The 18519-nt window shown below is 37.9% G+C and overlaps 1 pseudogene across 1 annotated transcript in view; it reads left to right on the top strand.

The window, feature by feature from the left end:
- Window positions 1-2926: 2926 nt before the first annotated feature.
- Window positions 2927-18519, top strand: part of LOC309619930 (small ribosomal subunit protein eS1 pseudogene) — a 350663-nt pseudogene continuing 335070 nt past the window's right edge. Inside the window, exon 1 of the transcript XR_014249872.1 lies at window positions 2927-5468. The product of XR_014249872.1 is annotated as a small ribosomal subunit protein eS1 pseudogene (transcript). The remainder of the gene's footprint in view (window positions 5469-18519) is intronic.

Here is an 18519-nt window from a genome sequence, read left to right as displayed (position 1 = left end):
AAGAGGAACTCAGATAATCCACAATGAGACAAATTACGATCAAACTGTCAAAACTCAAAGAGAGAATTTCAAAAGTAGCAAGACAAAAGTGACTTGTCACATACATGTAACTCCCATAAGACTATGAGAAAACTTCTCAACAGAAGCCCTGCAGGCCAGAAGAGAGTCAAATGATATACACAAACTGCTGAAAGGAAAAAAAAAAAAAAAACTCTCAGCCAAGAATACTATATCCAGCAGAACCATCTTTCAGAAATGGAGAGATAAAGACATTCCCAGACAGATAAAAGCTGAGAGTTCATTACCACCAGACTTGCCTTACAAGAAATGCTAAGGGGAGTTCTTCCAAGTTGAAATGAAAAGATGTTAAACAGCAATATGAAAGCTCAAGACCCCACTTTCAATAAAAAATAGAACATCCAGACAGAAGATCAATTAAGAAATAGAGAAATACAGCAACATTAAATTTGAAATGAACCTAACAGACATATACATAACATTCATTCCAACAGCAGCAGAATATATACTCTTCACAAGTGCACATGGAACATTCTCCAGGATACATAGCATGTTAGGTCAAAAAACAAGTTTTAACAAATTCAAGAATACTGAAATCATAGCAAGTTCTTTTCTGACCACAATGGAACGAAACTGGCCACCAACAGTAGAAGGAAAATTTAAAAATTCACAAGCATGTGGGAATTAAACAGCACAATCTTGAACAACCAGTGAGTCAAAGGAGAAATCAAAAGGGAAATTAGAAAAGACCTTGAGGCAAACAAAAACAAAAATATAACATACCAAAACCTATAGGATGTAGCAAAAACAGTACTAAGAAGAACATTTAGAGTGAAAAATGCTTACATTATAAAAGAAAGATCTCAAACAATCTAACTCTACACCTCAAAGAACCAGAAAAATAAAAACAAATTAAACCCAATGTTATCAGAAGGAAAGAAATGATAAAGAGTACAAATAAACAAAATAGAGAACAGAAAAAAAATCAACAAAACTAAGAGTTGGTTTTCGAAAAGATCCCCAAAATTGACAAAACTATAGCTAAATTAACTAAGAAAAAAAAAGAAGACTCAAATAAATAAAATCATAAACAAAAGAGAAGACATTACAACTAATGCCACAGAAATTAAAAGATCATAAGTGACTACCAGGAAAAATTATACACTAACAAATTGGATAACTTAGAAAAAATAGATAAATTCATAGAAAAATACAACCTCTTTCATGACTGAATTATGAAGAAACAGAAAATCTGAACAGACCTACACCACATTAATAGAATGAAGGATAAAAATCACATGATCATATCAATAGATGCAAAGAAAGCATTTGACAAAATTCAGTACTCTTTCATGATATAAACTCTCAACTAGAAATAGAAGGAAATTACCTCAACATAATAAATGCCATATATGAAAAGCCCACAGCTAACATCATACTTAACAGTGAAAAACTGAAAGTTTTTCCTCTAAGATCTGGAACAAGGCAAGGATGCTCACTCTTTCTACTTCTATTCCAAATAGTACTGGAAGTTCTATAATCATAAAGGAAGAAGTAAAATTACATGTGTTTGCAGATGACAAGATTTTATATGTAGGAAACCCTAAAAATTACACACACACACACACACACACAAACTGAACTAATAAATGAATTCAGTCAAGCTGCAAGATACAAAAATCAGCTGCATTTCTATACACTAACAGTGAACTATCTAAAAAGAAAATTAAGAAAACAATCCCATTTAAAATAGCATCAAAATTATAAAATACTTCGGAATTAACTAAAAGACTTGTGCACTGAAAACTACAAAACATTGATGAAATAAATTAAAGAAGACACAAGTAAATGGAAAGACATTCCATGTTCATGGATGAGGAGACTTAATATTGTTAAAATGCCTATATGACCCAAAGCAATCTAGAGATTCAACATAATCTCTATCAAAATCCCAATGACAGAAAAAACAATCCTAAAACTCAGATGAAACCACAAAGGACTCCAAATAGCGAAAACAATATTGAGATAGAAGAACAAAGCTGGAAACTTCACACTTCCTGATTTCAAAACATATAAAATTATAGTAATTAAAACAGTATGGCACTGCCATAAAGACAGACATATACTCCAATGAAACCAGAGTCCAAAAATAAATCCACATATATGCAGTCAAGTGATCTTCAACAAAGGTGCCAGGACTACACAATGGGGAAAAGACAATCTCTTCCAAAAAAAAAAAGGCATGGGGGAAACTGGACATCCACATGTAAAAGAATGAGATTCAACCCTATCTTACAACATATATAAAAATCGACTCAAAATGGATTCAAGACAAACATTAAGACCTGAAACTGTTAAATTCCTAGAAGAAAACACAGGGGAAAAGCTTCATGATGTTGGCCTTGGCAATAATTTCTTGGATATAACACCAAAAGCACAGGCAAGAAAAGCAAAAAAGACAAGTGAGACTACATCAAACTAAAAAAGCTTCTGCACAGAAAAGGAAATAATCAACTGAGTGAAAAAGAAACCTATAGAATTGCAAAAAATATTTGCAAACCATGTATCTGATAAGAGGTGAGTATCCAAAATATATAAGGAGCTCCTACAACTCAATAGCAAAAAAATCAAATAATCCAATTTTTTAAATGGGTAAAATACTTGAATAGATATTTCTCCAAAGAAGATGTACAAAAGTCCAAGAGGTTTGTGAAAAGATGCTTACCATCACTAATCATCAGGGAAATTCAAATCAAAACCACAATGGTATGTCACTTCACACCTGTTAAAATAGCTATTATCAAAAAAGACAAAAGATAACAAGTGTTGGCAAGCGTTTGGAGAAAAAAAGAACCCTTGTACACTGTTGGTCAGGATGTAAGTTGATACAGTCACTATTGAAAACAGTATGGAGGTTCCTCAAAAACTTAAAATTGTAACTACAGGGTCGGTAAGAACAAGTGCCTTACGAAAGGTGGTTAAAAGGGAGCCAAGAAGAAGGTAGTTGACCCATTTTCTAAGAAAGATTGGTATGATGTGAAAGCACCAGCTATGTTCAATATAAGAAATATTGGGAAAACACTAGTCACGAGAACTCAAGGAACCAAAATCGCATCTGATGGCCTCAAGGGTCGTGTGTTTGAAGTGAGCCCTGCTGATCTGCAGAATGATGAAGCTGCATTTAGAAAATTCAAGCTTATTACTGAGGATGTTCAGGAAAAAAACTGCCTGACTAATTTCCATGGCACGGATCTTACCCGTGACAAAATGTGCTCCATGGTCAAAAAATGGCAGACCATACCTGAAGCTCACGTTGATGTCAAGACTACCGATGGTTATTTGCTTCGTCTATTCTGTGTGGGTTTTACTAAAAAGCGCAACAATCAGATTCAGAAGACCTCTCATGCCCAGCACCAGCAGGACTGCCAGATGCGCAAGAAGATGATGGAAATCATGACCCGAGAGGTGCAGACAAATGACTTGAAAGAGGTGGTCAATAAATTGACTCCAGACAGCATTGGAAAAGACACAGAAAAGGCCTGCCAATCTATTTATCCATTCCATGATGTCTTTGTTAGAAAAGTAAAAATGCTGAAGAAGCCCAAGTTTGAACTGGGAAAACTCATGGAGCTACATGGTGAAGGTAGTAGCTCTGGAAAAGCTACTGGGGATGAGACAGGTGCTAAAGTTGAATGAGCTGATGGATATGAGCCACCAGTCCAAGAATCTGTTTAAAAATCAGACCTTTAATGGTGACAAATAAAAGACCTTATTTGTGATTAAAAAAAAAATTGTAACTACCATATGATCCAGCAATCCCACTTTTTTTTAAATTCGCACCACGTGACATGTGGGATCTCAGTTCCCTACAGTGGAAGCGTGGAGTCTTAACCACTGGACCACCAGGGAAGTCCCCATTTCTGAGTATATATCCAAAGGAAATTAAATCAGTATCTTGGAGAGATATCTGCACTCTTATATTCATTGCAGCATTATTCACAGTAGCCAAGACATGGAAACAACTTAAGTGTCTGTTGACAGATGAATGGCTAAAGCAAATGTGATATATATATATGAATAATACAAGGGAATATTGCTCAGCCTTTAAAAAGAAAGAAATCTTACCATTTATAGCAACATGGCTGATCCTGGAAGACATTACGATAAGTGACATAAACCAGACACAGAAAGACACATACTATATGATCTCACTTATATGTGAAAGCTTAAAAAGTCAAACTCATAAAAACAGAGAGTAGAATGGTGGTTGCCAGGGGCTGTGGAGAGGGGGAAATGGAGAGTTTCTATTCAAAGGGTATAAAGTTTCAGCTATATAAAATGAATAAGTTCTAGAGATCTGCTGTATAACACTGTGCCCATAGTTAACAATATCATATTGTACACTTTGAAATTAAGGACAATGTGGAGTTGAATTCCAACCCTTGATAGACAAGTAGTATGAATGAGAAATAAGCCCTTGTTATATACAGTTTTTTGAAAATTGAGGGAAAAAGAGACCAAAAACTCGATGTGAAAAAAATGAGCAAAAGATTATATTAAAATGGCCCTAAAATATATGACAAGATGTTTAACTCCACTCAAACTGAAAGAAAAGTAAATTAAATCTACACTACCTCTCACCTAGCAAATCAACCAAACCAAATTAAACCAAAACCATTCCGTAACACATTCTGTAGAAGTTGTAGGGAAACACACCCTCTCATTTTCCCAAGGCTGGGATACTTTTAATCTCCTGGGTATCAACTCTGATGTCACCTTTTCACAGTAACTTTCCTTGATCACCCAATCCAAAGAATCTGAAAATGTCTTCATTTGTTTATTTATAATTTCTTTCCCCTAACCCAGAAAATAAGCTCACTGGAGGAATGTACCTTAACAGTCTTTAAATGCTGCATCTCCATAATAAATATTCAACAATTATACAATGTATAAATGAATGAATAATAGATATGTAAAGGTTAAGAAAAAACTCTTTAGAGAATAAAAAAACATATCTAAGGTATGAACTTTAGAAGACAGTATTTATAAATTCTAAAAATATGGATTCTCTTAGAATTCTAAGGGCGGTTTGATTTATCAGCATTTCTTAAAATATGAAAATGTAGCAGGAGTGAAATTCTACTCTCTATAGGTTACCTTTAACATTCCTGTTTTAACTTACAATTACTTTTTCTCACAAAGTGGTCATGATGTATTGTAATTATAAGCCTCAAGAAGCACGTATCATTGCATCTTTAGAAAACATACAGGAAAGTTATCTCTAGGTGGTGAAATTATAGACTTTTGTTTTCTGTTTTCTTTGGGATTTTTGGCATTGAGGATGAATTATTTTTTGTAATTAGAAAAAGGCAATAAATGTTATGTTTTAAAGGGAAAAAAAAGAAGTATAGATCAGGAAGGAGCAAGAAGAATGTTTTGGTTTTTTTTTGGTTGCGTTGGGTCTTCGTTGCTGCGCGCGGGCTTTCTCTAGTTGCAGCAAGTGAGGGCTACTCTTCATTGCGGTGCACGGGCTTCTCATTGTTGTGGCTTCTCTTGTTGCAAAGCATGGGCTCTAGGTGCGCGGGCTTCAGTAGTTGTGGCATGCGGGCTCAGTAGTTGTGGCTCGCGGGCTCTAGAGCACAGGCTCAGTAGTTGTGGCGCACGGGCTTCGTTGCTCCGCAGCATGTGGGATCTTCCCGGACCAGGGCTCGAACCCATGTCCCCTGCATTGGCAGGCGGATTGTTAACCACTGCGCCACCAGGGAAGTCCCAAGAATGACTTTTCTATGTGAATACATTTCATCCCCAACAGTCTACCAGCCCAAGCAGCATAATTGGGAAGAAAAACCCAAGTGTTTGCCTTTCAGCTGCTCAATTCAATACAGGGAGTGGTTTTTGTTGTTGTTGTTTTTCATGTTTTCTCCCAAATGCTGAGACCAGTGTTCCCAAACCTTAAAAAATATATTTATGTAGGTGAATCATTCCAACTTAAATCTGGCTGGACAAGGGCATCAAACTGCATTGAAAAATAAACTTCACTTTTGAATATATACACAAGAATGATGTTTTCCAAATTTGCAACTTGGGTGCCTGTTACAAATACAGATTCCTGGGTCCCACCACAGAATTCTAGTCAAAGTCTCCAAGATCAGTCTAGTTTGGAAAACACAAAGCTAGAACTTGGGTTAAGCTTGCTCCTAGTCCCCAACAATCTCAGAAACCCTGAGAGGATTAATTTTTTCAAGAGAGTCTCTTTTTCTCCAAATGTGGAGCTCTGTCATCATGCCAGAGCCCCACACTTATTGTCAGATGGCATTAGCTCAGCCAGTGCCAAAATGAAAATAGATATGAAATAAAGGCTCTCAACTCATCACCCTAGATAACTCACCACATAAGTCATGAAAGTAATATTCATGCATGTTATTTTTATCTGAATCCTTTAAAATTGTTGAGTTACTTGGTTATATTTTCTTTGAGCATTTGTAGCATTTTGGATTCTGTAATGAATCAATATTATTTTCTCAATAGGTCTGAGAGACTGTAAAAAAATGTGATCAGTTATCCACAGAGCATTTTGCCACAGGGATACCATCTTCCCAAACATCTACTGACAAAGACAGTGCATCCAAAGGCTTATTGTTTCATCTGTTGCCAGAGCTGCTCGGGAGGAAAAAAAGGTTGGGCTTTGCCCATTTCTCCTTGCTGCCATCATACATTCTTTCAAACCCATGTGTTTGTGTGTTTGCATGTGCCCTGAAAGAAAACTAATGAATTCTATTTCCTCTACTGACGGCAATTTGAGCTGAGCACAGGCGGCAGTGATGCAATTGGCATTTGATTCATCATGCCCGCAGTTTTGCACCTGTGTCACTGACAGCAGGAGAAAGGCAGCGTAACAAAACACTTTGCTCATCCATATCCCCAGGGACGAGAAAGTGTACACACCAAGGAAAACAAACCCGTAATACAAATTACTTATATTAACTATCAATATGTATAGTTTATGCAAACCATTTCCTGAAATGTTTCATCTTATAATGTTTAAGCAGTATCATATAAATATCTGTAGCTTGTCTGCTCATTAGAAGGATAAAATCCTTCAGGGCTGTGGAGCATCTCTTTTTGTGGCCATCAACAAGGTAACCAGCTGCTTATGGGCAGAAGCAGATGGAATATCATAGCTGCTGTGGGTGCTTCTCAGGATTTAACCAGTGACCCTGACCCCATCTGGACTTGCTAATATGGTCCATTTTCTTTTGGACAGTAATCAAGCAGGCTCTTCCTCCTTGTTATTTCAAGCCCACCCCATCTCAGATAGTGCAACCAACCTCCCCTTCTAGCCACATCTCTGGAATAGAATCCTGAGGAAGGAGTTCCCAAGAATGCTGGATCCCATTTGCTCCAACTGCCAGTTAGTCCTGCTCACATCTCACTCACCTAGTCAGCCATGACACGTGAGCCCCTCACAGAGCCAGAAACTGCTGTGCCTGCCCACATGGCCAGGTGCCCTTTCCTACACTTTATGCCCACTGCCCTCAAACCCAATCACAGAATTTCAGTTGGGAGATTACTTGAAGGTTTAAGTTAACCAAAAATGTAAAAGGATCTGTCATTCTAGTCTGGTGACAGAAACCAAGTCAGTAATTTGAACAAGGAAAATTCAATATAAAGAATTGTTGCCTACCCACCACCAGAGCCTCCCATCAAACCTGTGAGATAGCCTCAGCCACCAGAGGGCAGACAGCAGAAGCAAGAAAAACTACAATCCTGCAGCCTATGGAACAAAAACCACATCCACAGAAAGATAGCCAAGATGAAAAGGCAGAGGGCTATGTACCAGATGAAGGAACAAGATAAAACGCCACAAAAACAACTAAATGAAGTGGAGATAGGCAACCTTCCAGAAAAAGAATTCAGAATAATGATAGTTAAGATGATCCAGGACCTCGGAATAAGAATGGAGGCAAAGATCGAGAAGATGCAAGAAATGTTTAACAAAGACCTAGAAGAATTAAAGAACAAACAAACAGAGATGAACAATACAATAACTGAAATGAAAACAACACTAGAAGGAATCAATAGCAGAATAACTGAGGCAGAAGAACGGATAAGTGACCTGGAAGACAGAATGGTGGAATTCACTGCTGCGGAACAGAATAAAGAAAAAAGAATGAAAAGAAATGAAGACAGCCTAAGAGGCCTCTGGGAAAACATTAAGCGCAACAACATTCGCATCATAGGGGTCCCAGAAGGAGAAGAGAGAGAGAAAGGACCAGAGAAAACATCTGAAGAGATTATACTCGAAAACTTCCCTAACATGGGAAAGGAAATAGCCACCCAAGTCCAGGAAGCGCAGAGAGTCCCATACAGGATAAACCCAAGGAGAAACACGCCGAGACACATAGTAATCAAAGTGGTAAAAATTAAAGACAAAGAAAAATTATTGAAAGCAGCAAGGGAAAAATGACAACATACAAGGGAACTCCCATAAGGTTAACAGCTGATTTCTCAGCAGAAACTCTACAAGCCAGAAGGGAGTGGCACGATATATTTAAAGTGATGAAAGGGAAGAACCTACAACCAAGATTACTCTACGCGGCAAGGATCTCATTCAGTTTTGACAGAGAAATCAAAAGCTTTACAGACAAGCAAAAGCTAAGAGAATTCAGCACCACCAAACCAGCTCTACAACAAATGCTAAAGCAACTTCTCTAAGTGGGAAACACAACAGAAGAAAAGGACCTACAAAAACAAACCCAAAACAATTGAGAAAATGGTCATAGGAACATACATATTGATAATTACCTTAAACGTGAATGGATTAAATGCTCCAACCAAAAGACACAGGCTTGCTGAATGGATACAAAAACAAGACCCATATATATGCTGTCTACAAGAGACCCACTTCACACCTAGGGACACATACAGTCTGAAAGTGAGGGGATGGAAAAAGATATTCCATGCAAATGGAAATCAAAAGAAAGCTGGAGTAGCTATACTCATATCAGATAAAATAGACTTTAAAATAAAGAATGTTACAAGAGACAAGGAAGGACACTACATAATCATCAAGGGATCAATCCAAGAAGAAGATATAACAATTATAAATATATATACACCCAACATAGGAGCACCTCAATACATAAGGCAACTGCTAACAGCTATAAAAGAGGAAATCGACAGTAACACAATAATAGTGGGGGACTTTAACACCTCACTACACCAATGGACAGATCATCCAAAATGAAAATAAATAAGGAAACAGAAGCTTTAAATGACACAATAGACCAGATAGATTTAATTGATATTTATAGGACATTCCATCCAAAAACAGCAGATTACACTTTCTTCTCAAGTGTGCACGGAACATTCTCCAGGATAGATCACATCTTGGGTCACAAATCAAGCCTCAGTAAATTTAAGAAAACTGAAATCATATCAAGCATCTTTTCTGACCACAACGCTATGAGATCAGAAATGAATTACAGGGAAAAAAACGTAAAAAACACAAACACATGGAGGCTAAACAATACGTTACTAAATCACCAAGAGATCACTGAAGAAATCAAAGAGGAAATCAAAAACTACCTAGAGACAAATGACAATGAAAACACGACGATCCAAAACCTATGGGATGCAGCAAAAGCAGTCCTAAGAGGGAAGTTTATAGTTATACAAGCCTACCTAAAGAAACAAGAAAAATCTCAAATAAACAATCTAACCTTACACCTAAAGGAACTAGAGAAAGAAGAACAAACAAAACCCAAAGTTAGCAGAAGGAAAGAAATCATAAAGATCAGAGCAGAAATAAATGAAATAGAAACAAAGAAAACAATAGCAAAGATCAATAAAACTAAAAGCTGGTTCTTTGAGAAGATAAACAAAATTGACAAACCATTAGCCAGACTCATCAAGAAAAAGAGAGGACTCAAATCAATAAAATTAGAAATGAAAAAGGAGAAGTTACAGCAGGCACCGCAGAAATACAAAGCATCCTAAGAGACTACTTACAAGCAACTCTATGTCTATAAAACGGACAACCTGGAAGAAATGGATAAATTCTTAGAAAGGTATAACCTTCCAAGACTGAACCAGGAAGAAATAGAAAATATGAACAGTCCTATCACAAGTAATGAAACTGAAACTGTGATGAAAAATCTTCCAACAAGCAAAAGTCCAGGACCAGATGGCTTCACAGGTGAATTCTATCAAACATTTACAGAAGAGCTAACACCCATCCTTCTCAAACTCTTCCAAAAAATTGCAGAGGAAAGAACACTCCCAAACTCATTCTATGAGGCCACCATCACCCTGATACCAAAACCAGACAAAGATACTACAAAAAAAGAAAATTACAGACCAATATCACTGATGAATATAGATGCAAAAATCCTCAACAAAATACTAGCAAACAGAATCCAACAACACATTAAAAGGATCATACACCACGATCAAGTGGGATTTATCCCAGGGATGCAAGGATTCTTAAATATACGCAAATGAATCATTGTGATACACCATATTAACAAATTGAAGAATAAAAACCATATGATCATCTCGATAGATGCAGAAAAAGCTTTTGACAAAATTCAACACCCATTTATGATAAAAAACCCTCCAGAAAATAGGCACAGAGGGAACTTACCTCTACATAATAAAGGCCATATATAACAAACCCACAGCCAACATCATTCTCAATGGTGAAAAACTGAAAGCATTTCCTCTAAGATCAGGAACGAGACAAGGATGCCCACTCTCACCACTATTATTCAACATAGTTTTGGAAGTCCTAGCCATGGCAATCAGAGAAAAAAAAGAACTAAAAGGAATACAAATTGGAAAAGATGAAGTAAAACTGTCACTGTTTGCAGATGACATGATACTATACATAGAGAATCCTAAAAATGCCACAAGAAAACTACTAGAGCTAATCAGTGAATTTGGTAAAGTTGCAGGATACAAAATTAATGCACAGAAATCCCTTGCATTCCTATACATTAATGAAGAAAAATCTGAAAGAGAAATTATGGAAACACTCCCATTTACCATTGCAACAAAAAGAATAAAATACCTAGGAATAAACCTACCTAGGGAGACAAAAGACCTGTCTGCAGAAAACTATAAGACACTGATGAAAGAAATTAAAGATGATACCAACAGATGGAGAGATATACCATGTTCTTGGATTGGAAGAATCAATATTGTGGAAATGACTATACTAACTACCCAAAGCAATCTACAGATTCAATGCAATGCCTATCAAATTACCAATGGCATTTTTTACGGAACTAGAACAAATAATCTTAAAATTTGTATGGAGACACAAAAGACCCCGAAGAGCCAAAGCAGTCTTGAGGGAAAAAAACGGAGCTGCAGGAATCAGACTCCCTGACTTCAGGCTATACTACAAAACTACAGTAATCAAGACAATATGGTACTGGCACAAAAACAGAAACATAGATCAATGGAACAAGATAGAAAGCCCAGAGATAAACCCACGCACCTACGGTCAACTGATCTATGACAAAGGAGGCAAGGATATACAATGGAGAAAAGACAGTCTCTTCAATAAGTGGTGCTGGGAAAACTGGACAGAGACATGTAAAAGAATGAAATTAGAACACTCCCTAACACCATACACAAAAATAAACTCAAAATGGATTCGAGACCTAAATGTAAGACCGGACACTATAAAACTCTTAGAGGAAAACATAGGAAGAACACTCTTTGACATAAATCATAGCAAGATCTTTTTTGATCCACCTCCTAGAGTAATGGAAATAAAAACAAAAATAAACAAATGGGACCTAATGAAACTTCAAAGCTTTTGCACAGCAAAGGAAACCATAAACAAGACAAAAAGACAACCCTCAGAATGGGAGAAAATAGTTGCAAATGAATCAACGGACAAAGGATTAATCTCCAAAATATATAAACAGCTCATTCAGCTCAATATTAAAGAAACAAACAACCCAATCCAAAAATGGGCAGAAGACCTAAATAGACATTTCTCCAAAGAAGACATACAGATGGCCAAGAAGCACATGAAAAGCTGCTCAACATCACTAATTATTAGAGAAATGTAAATCAAAACTACAATGAGGTATCACCTCACACCAGTTAGAATGGGCATCATAAGAACATCTACAAACAACAAATGCTGGAGAGGGTGTGGAGAAAAGGGAACCCTCTTGAACTCTTGGTGGGAATATAAATTGATACAGCCACTATGGAGAACAATATGGAGGTTCCTTAAAAAGCTAAAAATAGAATTACCATATGATCCAGCAATCCCACTACTGGGCATATACCCAGAGAAAACCGTAATTCAAAAAGACACATGCACCCCAATGTTCACTGCAGCACTATTTACAATAGCCAGGTCATGGAAGCAACCTAAATGCCCATCGCCAGACGAATGGATAAAGAAATTGTGGTACATATATGCAATGGAATATTACTCAGCCATAAAAAGGAACAAAATTGAGTCATTTGTTGAGACTTGGATGGATCTAGAGACTGTCGTACAGAGTGAAGTATGTCAGAAAGAGAAAAACAAATATCGTATATTAACGCATGTATGTGGAACCTAGAAAAATGGTACAGATGAACCAGTTTGCAGGGCAGAAGTTGAGACACAGATGTAGAGAACAAACGTATGGACACCAAGGGGGGAAAACCGCGGTGGGGTGGGGATGGTGGTCTGCTGAATTGGGCGACTGGGATTGACATGTATACACTGATGTGTATAAAACTGATGACTAATAAGAACCGGCAGTATAAAAACAAACAAACAAAGAAAAACAACTAATACTAAACTTTCTTTGGGTTATTTGTATGGAAATATATTAATATAAATGTTTCAGACATTACATGAAATTTCTAAAAAAAAAAAAAAAAGAATTGTTAACTGGTACTTCCCTGGTGGTGCAGTGGTTAAGAGTCCGCCTGCCAATGCAGGGGACACGGGTTTGAGCCCTGGTCTGGTAAGATTCCGCATGCCTCGGAGCAACTAAGCCCGTGCACCACAACTACTGAGCCTGTGCTCTAGAGCCCGTGAGCCACAACTACTGAGCCCGCATGCCACAACTACTGAAGCCCGCACGCCTAGAGCCCGTGCTCCACAACAAGAGAAGCCACCGCAATGAGAAGCCCGCACACCACAACAAAGTGTATCCCCCGCTCGCTGCAATAGAGAAAGCCCACACGCAGCAACGAAGACCCAATGCAGCCGAAAATAAACTAATTAATTAATTAATTAATTTTAAAAAGAAAGAACTGTTAACTAGTAAAAGTTGGTTAACTACTAATGGGGTAAAGAGAACTCAAGAACACAGGAATAGCGAATGTAGGGAGCAGCTAATCCCCCTAAGACTGAGGGAGGTTATCCAAGGAAGGAACAGACTTGGAAGATCCCCCATTCCCAACCAAGACTGAGATTTTAATCCCATTGGAGAGGGTTTGACTGTAGCCCACTGGATGGTAGAGAAGATCACTGGGATGCCATAGGCGGAGCTGGTTCACAGCCAGGAGTCCACTATGATGAGCAAGAAGCCATCCTCCTTGGTACTGGAGAAACGAATGGTGAGTACCATTGGGTCTCTCATACACCGCTAGCAGCCATGTCATGAGAGCAAAAGCTAAAGCACCTTGAAAAGATCAAGAGAAGCACTTGCTCTGCTATGCCTTGCACTATCCCTGCAGTACCCTCTGCTGCCAAGGCTTAACACTGGCAAAAGAAACGCTTGGTGTTGAGAAGGAAAAACATCCCTCTACCTGTCTAGGTTCTTCTGGCTGGCCTAAGAATTAAATTGACATGAGACAGATTAACAGGAGAAAATCAAACAAAATTTAATAAAATGTATACATGGGAGAGACCCAGGAGAACTGAGTAACTCACCAAAATGGCAGAAGCCCTCACCTTGAATACCATCTTCAGCTAAAGACAAAAGAGGATGTTGGGGGTAGTTGTTTGGGACTTCAAAGGGGAGGAAGGCAATTGACATGGAGATGAAAAAGCAAATGTTTGGTAAACAAATGTTTGCTGGGCCATACAGAGATAATGGGACACAGAGAGGAATTTTTACAGACTTTGCTAGGTTCTTCCCTGTCTGCCACACTTAGTTCATATTATACTATAGTTACCTGTGGTGATAGCTCCCTTCCTGGAACAGGTCTTCTAACTACACTCTTTAGGCTGTTAGGGAAAGGTGAAAACTTCTTCCTGAGTCTCGACTGTTTTCAGCTGAAACAATCTGTATGCCAAAGAGACATTTTGCAGTGGCAAATTTTGCTCCCCTACAACAGGATCAAGCTCCAGTATCAAAACGCAGGCATCCCCCTCACCACTCCTATTCAACATCATTATAGGAAGTCCTAGCTAACGCAATAAGGAATAAAAGGAAAGCAAAGTTATACATATTGGGAAGGAAGAGAGCAAACTCCCTTTGTACTCAGATGCTAGGAATGTCTCTGTAGAAAACTCTGAAGAACTGAACAAAAAGAACTCCTGGAACCAACAAGCAATTATAACAAGGTACAGAGACAAGGTAACATTCAAAAGTCAATTGCTTTCCTAGACATCAGCAATGAACAACTGGAATTTGAAAATTAAAAACACATCATTTACATTAACACCAAAAAAAAAAACTTAGGTAGAAATCTAACAAAATATATACTATATATGAGGAAAACCACAAAAGTGATGAAAGAAATCAAAGATCTAAATAAACAGATATTCCATGTTTATAAACAGGAAGACTCAATATGGTTATCAGTTCTTCTCATCTTGATTTATAGATTCAATGCAATCTCTATCAAAATTCAGGCAAATTACTCAGTGGATATTGACAAACTGATTCAAAAGTTTACGTGGAAAGGCAAAAGACCTTTTTGCCTTTTACTGAAGGAAAAGAATAAAGTTGGAAAACTGACTCTACCCGATTTCAAGACTTACTATAATGCTACGGTAATCAAAACACTGTGGTATTGGCAAAGAATAGACAAATAGACTCAATGAGTCAGAATAGGGAGCCCAGAAATAGACCCATACAAGTACAGTCAACCAATCTTTAACAAAGGAGCAAACACAATACAATGGAGAATGGAGAAAGGAGAGTCCAACAAATGGTGCTAGAACAACTGGACAGCTACAGGCAGAAAAGAAAAAGAACCTCGACACAAACGTCACATCTTTCACAAAAATTAAAATGGAAAACTATGAAACTTCTATAAGATAACATAGGATAAAATCCAAGTGACCTTGGGTTTGGCAATGAGTTGTTAGCTACAACACCAAAAGCACAATCCATGAAAGAAAAAACTGATAAGTTGAACTTTATTAAAATTTAAAACTTCTGCTCTGCAGAAGACACTGTTAAGAGAATGAAAAGACAAGCTACAGATTGGGAGAATACATTTGTAAAACATATATCTGATAAGGACATATCTAAAATATACAAAGAACTCTTAAAACTCAACAGTAGGAAAAACAACCCGAAGTGAGCAAAAGATCTAAATAAAAACCTCACCAAAGAAGATATATAAATGGCAAACAAGCACCTGAAAGGACGCTTAACATCATATGTCATTAGGGAATTGCAAATGAAAACAACAATGAGGTACCACCACACACCTATTAGAATGGCTAAAATCAAACACAGTGACAACACCAAATGCTGATGAAGATGTGGAGCAACAGGAATTCTCATTCACTGCTGGTGGGCATGCAAAATGGTATAGCCACACTGGAAGAGAGGCTGGCAGTTTCTTACAAAGTTAAACATCGTCTTATCATACGAGTTGGCAAATGCTCTCACCAATATTTACCCAAATGAGTTGAAAAGTTATGTCCACACAGAAAGCTGCACGCAGATGTTCCAAAGTTTGGAAGCAACCAAGATGTCCTTCAGTAGGTAAATGGATAAACAAACTGAGGTACACCTATACAATGGAATGTTATTTAGTGATTTAAAAAAAGTGAGCTCTCAAGCCACAGAAAGACATGGAAGAACTTTAACGCATGCCACTAAGTGAAAGAAGCCAGTCTGAAAAGGCTACATACGGTAAAATTTCAACTATGCAACTTTCTTGAAATAGCAAAACTATAGAGACAATAAAAAGATCAGTGCATTCTCAGGGTCCCAGCAGGAGGAGAGAAGGGGAAAGGGATGAATAGGTAGCACACAGGGGATTTTTAGGGCAGTGAACTATTTCGTATGATACTGCAATGTTGGTTACGTGACATTATGCATTTGTCAAAACCCATAGAAACGTGCAAAAGAAGGAGTGAACCCTAATGTAAACTATGGACTGTGGTTACTAGTGTACTGGTTCATCAACTGTAACAAATGTACCACACTAATGCAGTAATAACAGGGGAAACTGTCTGGGTGGAGTAGCGGGTAGGGAATATATGGGAATTCTCTGTACTTTCTCTTCAGTTATTCTGTAAACCTAAAACTGCTCTAAAAGATAGAAGTATGTTATTTATTTTTAAAAAGCAGGGCAAGGAAGGATGGCTTTAGAGCTGAGAGGCAATAAATTGACAACTGGCACAGAAGCCAACAGGGTGGTAGAACTGCTTGTAAAGCTAACAGAATTTGAATTCAAGGAAGAGAATACTCTGGTATGGTCAGACAATGACTGGAGCACTAGAGCCAGCTTATCAGGACGTGGCCTATTGGAAAGGATCCAGGAGAGCTGGAAGTCTGAAAACTCTGGCCTGTTATGGAATTTGAGGGAATTGAGATGTTTAACTTGGAAAAAAAATAAATTTGAAGAATTTAACAACTATCTTCAAATACTGGATAAGTTGTCACCTAGAGAAAAGAATAAATTTATTCTATATTTCTTTAGAGGTCAGAGCAAGAGTCCATGGAAGTTACAGTGAATCAAACCTAACATTTAGAATTGCTCAAACGTTGAGCAGGCTGCCTTGGAAAGAATGAGGTTCAGTCAAGTCTGGAAGATCACTTATTAGAATAATTGCAGAAAGGACTCTTGCATGAAGTTGAACTAAATCCAGATGATTTCAAAGGTCCCTTCCAACTCCAAAGTCTATGAATAGTCAGAAAGGTTATATAAGGTTTTGAAAGATAAGTAGGTGTCAAGCCTACTGTGAAAGAGGCAGAGGATGTATATGCATTACTACACACACACACACACACACACACACACACTCACTATACGTAATGAAGGAGTGAAATGTGGCAGAGTGAAAGCTATTTATTTCCTTACAGTGTTGTACACATAATAAGAGCCTAATAAGAATTTGGACATTATTAACTTCAGTTTTAAAAGGTATATTTTCAATGCTACAAGGAATCCTGAATAAAATTTGGTCTGCCTGAATTCCTCCCCTCCTACGCTACAGCTAAAAGGGGTGGAATCATGAGAAAGGTAGGGAAAGGGTAAGCTAGGAAAAAGGGGGGTGTCACTGAAGCCAAGAGAAATATTTCCATAACAAATGAGTGATCAAGACTGTCATATGTAATTGGAGAGCTCAAGGTAACACAAGGATCGAAAAATGTCTCTTGGATCTGGTAGTTAGAAGGTAGATCTTAATGTTCAGTAGTATGATAGGTGCAAGTCAGATTTTTCAAAACTGAAGGCAGTGCACCATGCCTTAAAGTTAAGTGAATGTCTCTGGCAGGCAAGCCTGAACACTTCAAAAGGAAGTACCCGTGCCAGGAAATTCTTAGGGATTGCCGCTTTTCTGCTCCTTGGTTTGTTTACAGATAATAATTCAGATTGCTCTCACAGACATTTTCCTGCCTATTTGGAATTTAAGGTGTTCTGCTTGGCTATTCTGCTAACAATTCACCCCTGCCATCTGACAACCCCTACCCCCAACTTGGCTTTGTTTTACCAAAGCCCTTGATACAAACAATGGCAGCTTTGCACAGCCCTCTCTACTGGGAGCATGTGAGTTGCCTCTACACCCAGTAGGTAAGTGTAGACTATGCTGTGGAGAAGTTTGACTGAAAGGAAAGAGAAAGATAGGAAAGACTTGAAGAAAACAGTGTGCAGCACATTTACAGGCTGAAAGGAATGATGCGGTGGAGAAGGAAAGCGGGAGGGCCTCCCTGTCTCCAGCAATCCTTCCAGTGCCAATGGAAAGTTCTTCCTTAAATTTAATTTTGTGTCAGCCTGTAAAAACTTTAAATCCTCCCAGTAAAAGTCAAACCCACAATTTTAAAGCTAAAACCCTTAAACGACTTAATTACATGTAACTACAGCATATACAAGATGGCACTCCATCAGTGATCAGACACAGGCAAGCATCCACAGGCCAGACCAGAGGAGCTTAGCAAAGGGTGTGTGTTTTTCCCAGTTCCCAAGTGCCCTCCAACTCACGTGGCCACGTTGCCAAAGGATCCAGATATCAATAACAGGTAGGTTCTAAAAAAGTAAGGGACTGAGAAGTGACTTCCTTAATCAGTGGTTCTCAAACTTTAGCATATATCAGAACCACCTGGAGGGCTTGTTAAACACAGATTG

Source organism: Balaenoptera borealis (assembly GCF_965194805.1).
Source record: "Balaenoptera borealis genome assembly, chromosome: X".
NCBI classification, from domain to species: domain Eukaryota; kingdom Metazoa; phylum Chordata; class Mammalia; order Artiodactyla; family Balaenopteridae; genus Balaenoptera; species Balaenoptera borealis.
This window is presented reverse-complemented; position numbering and strand designations above follow the sequence as displayed.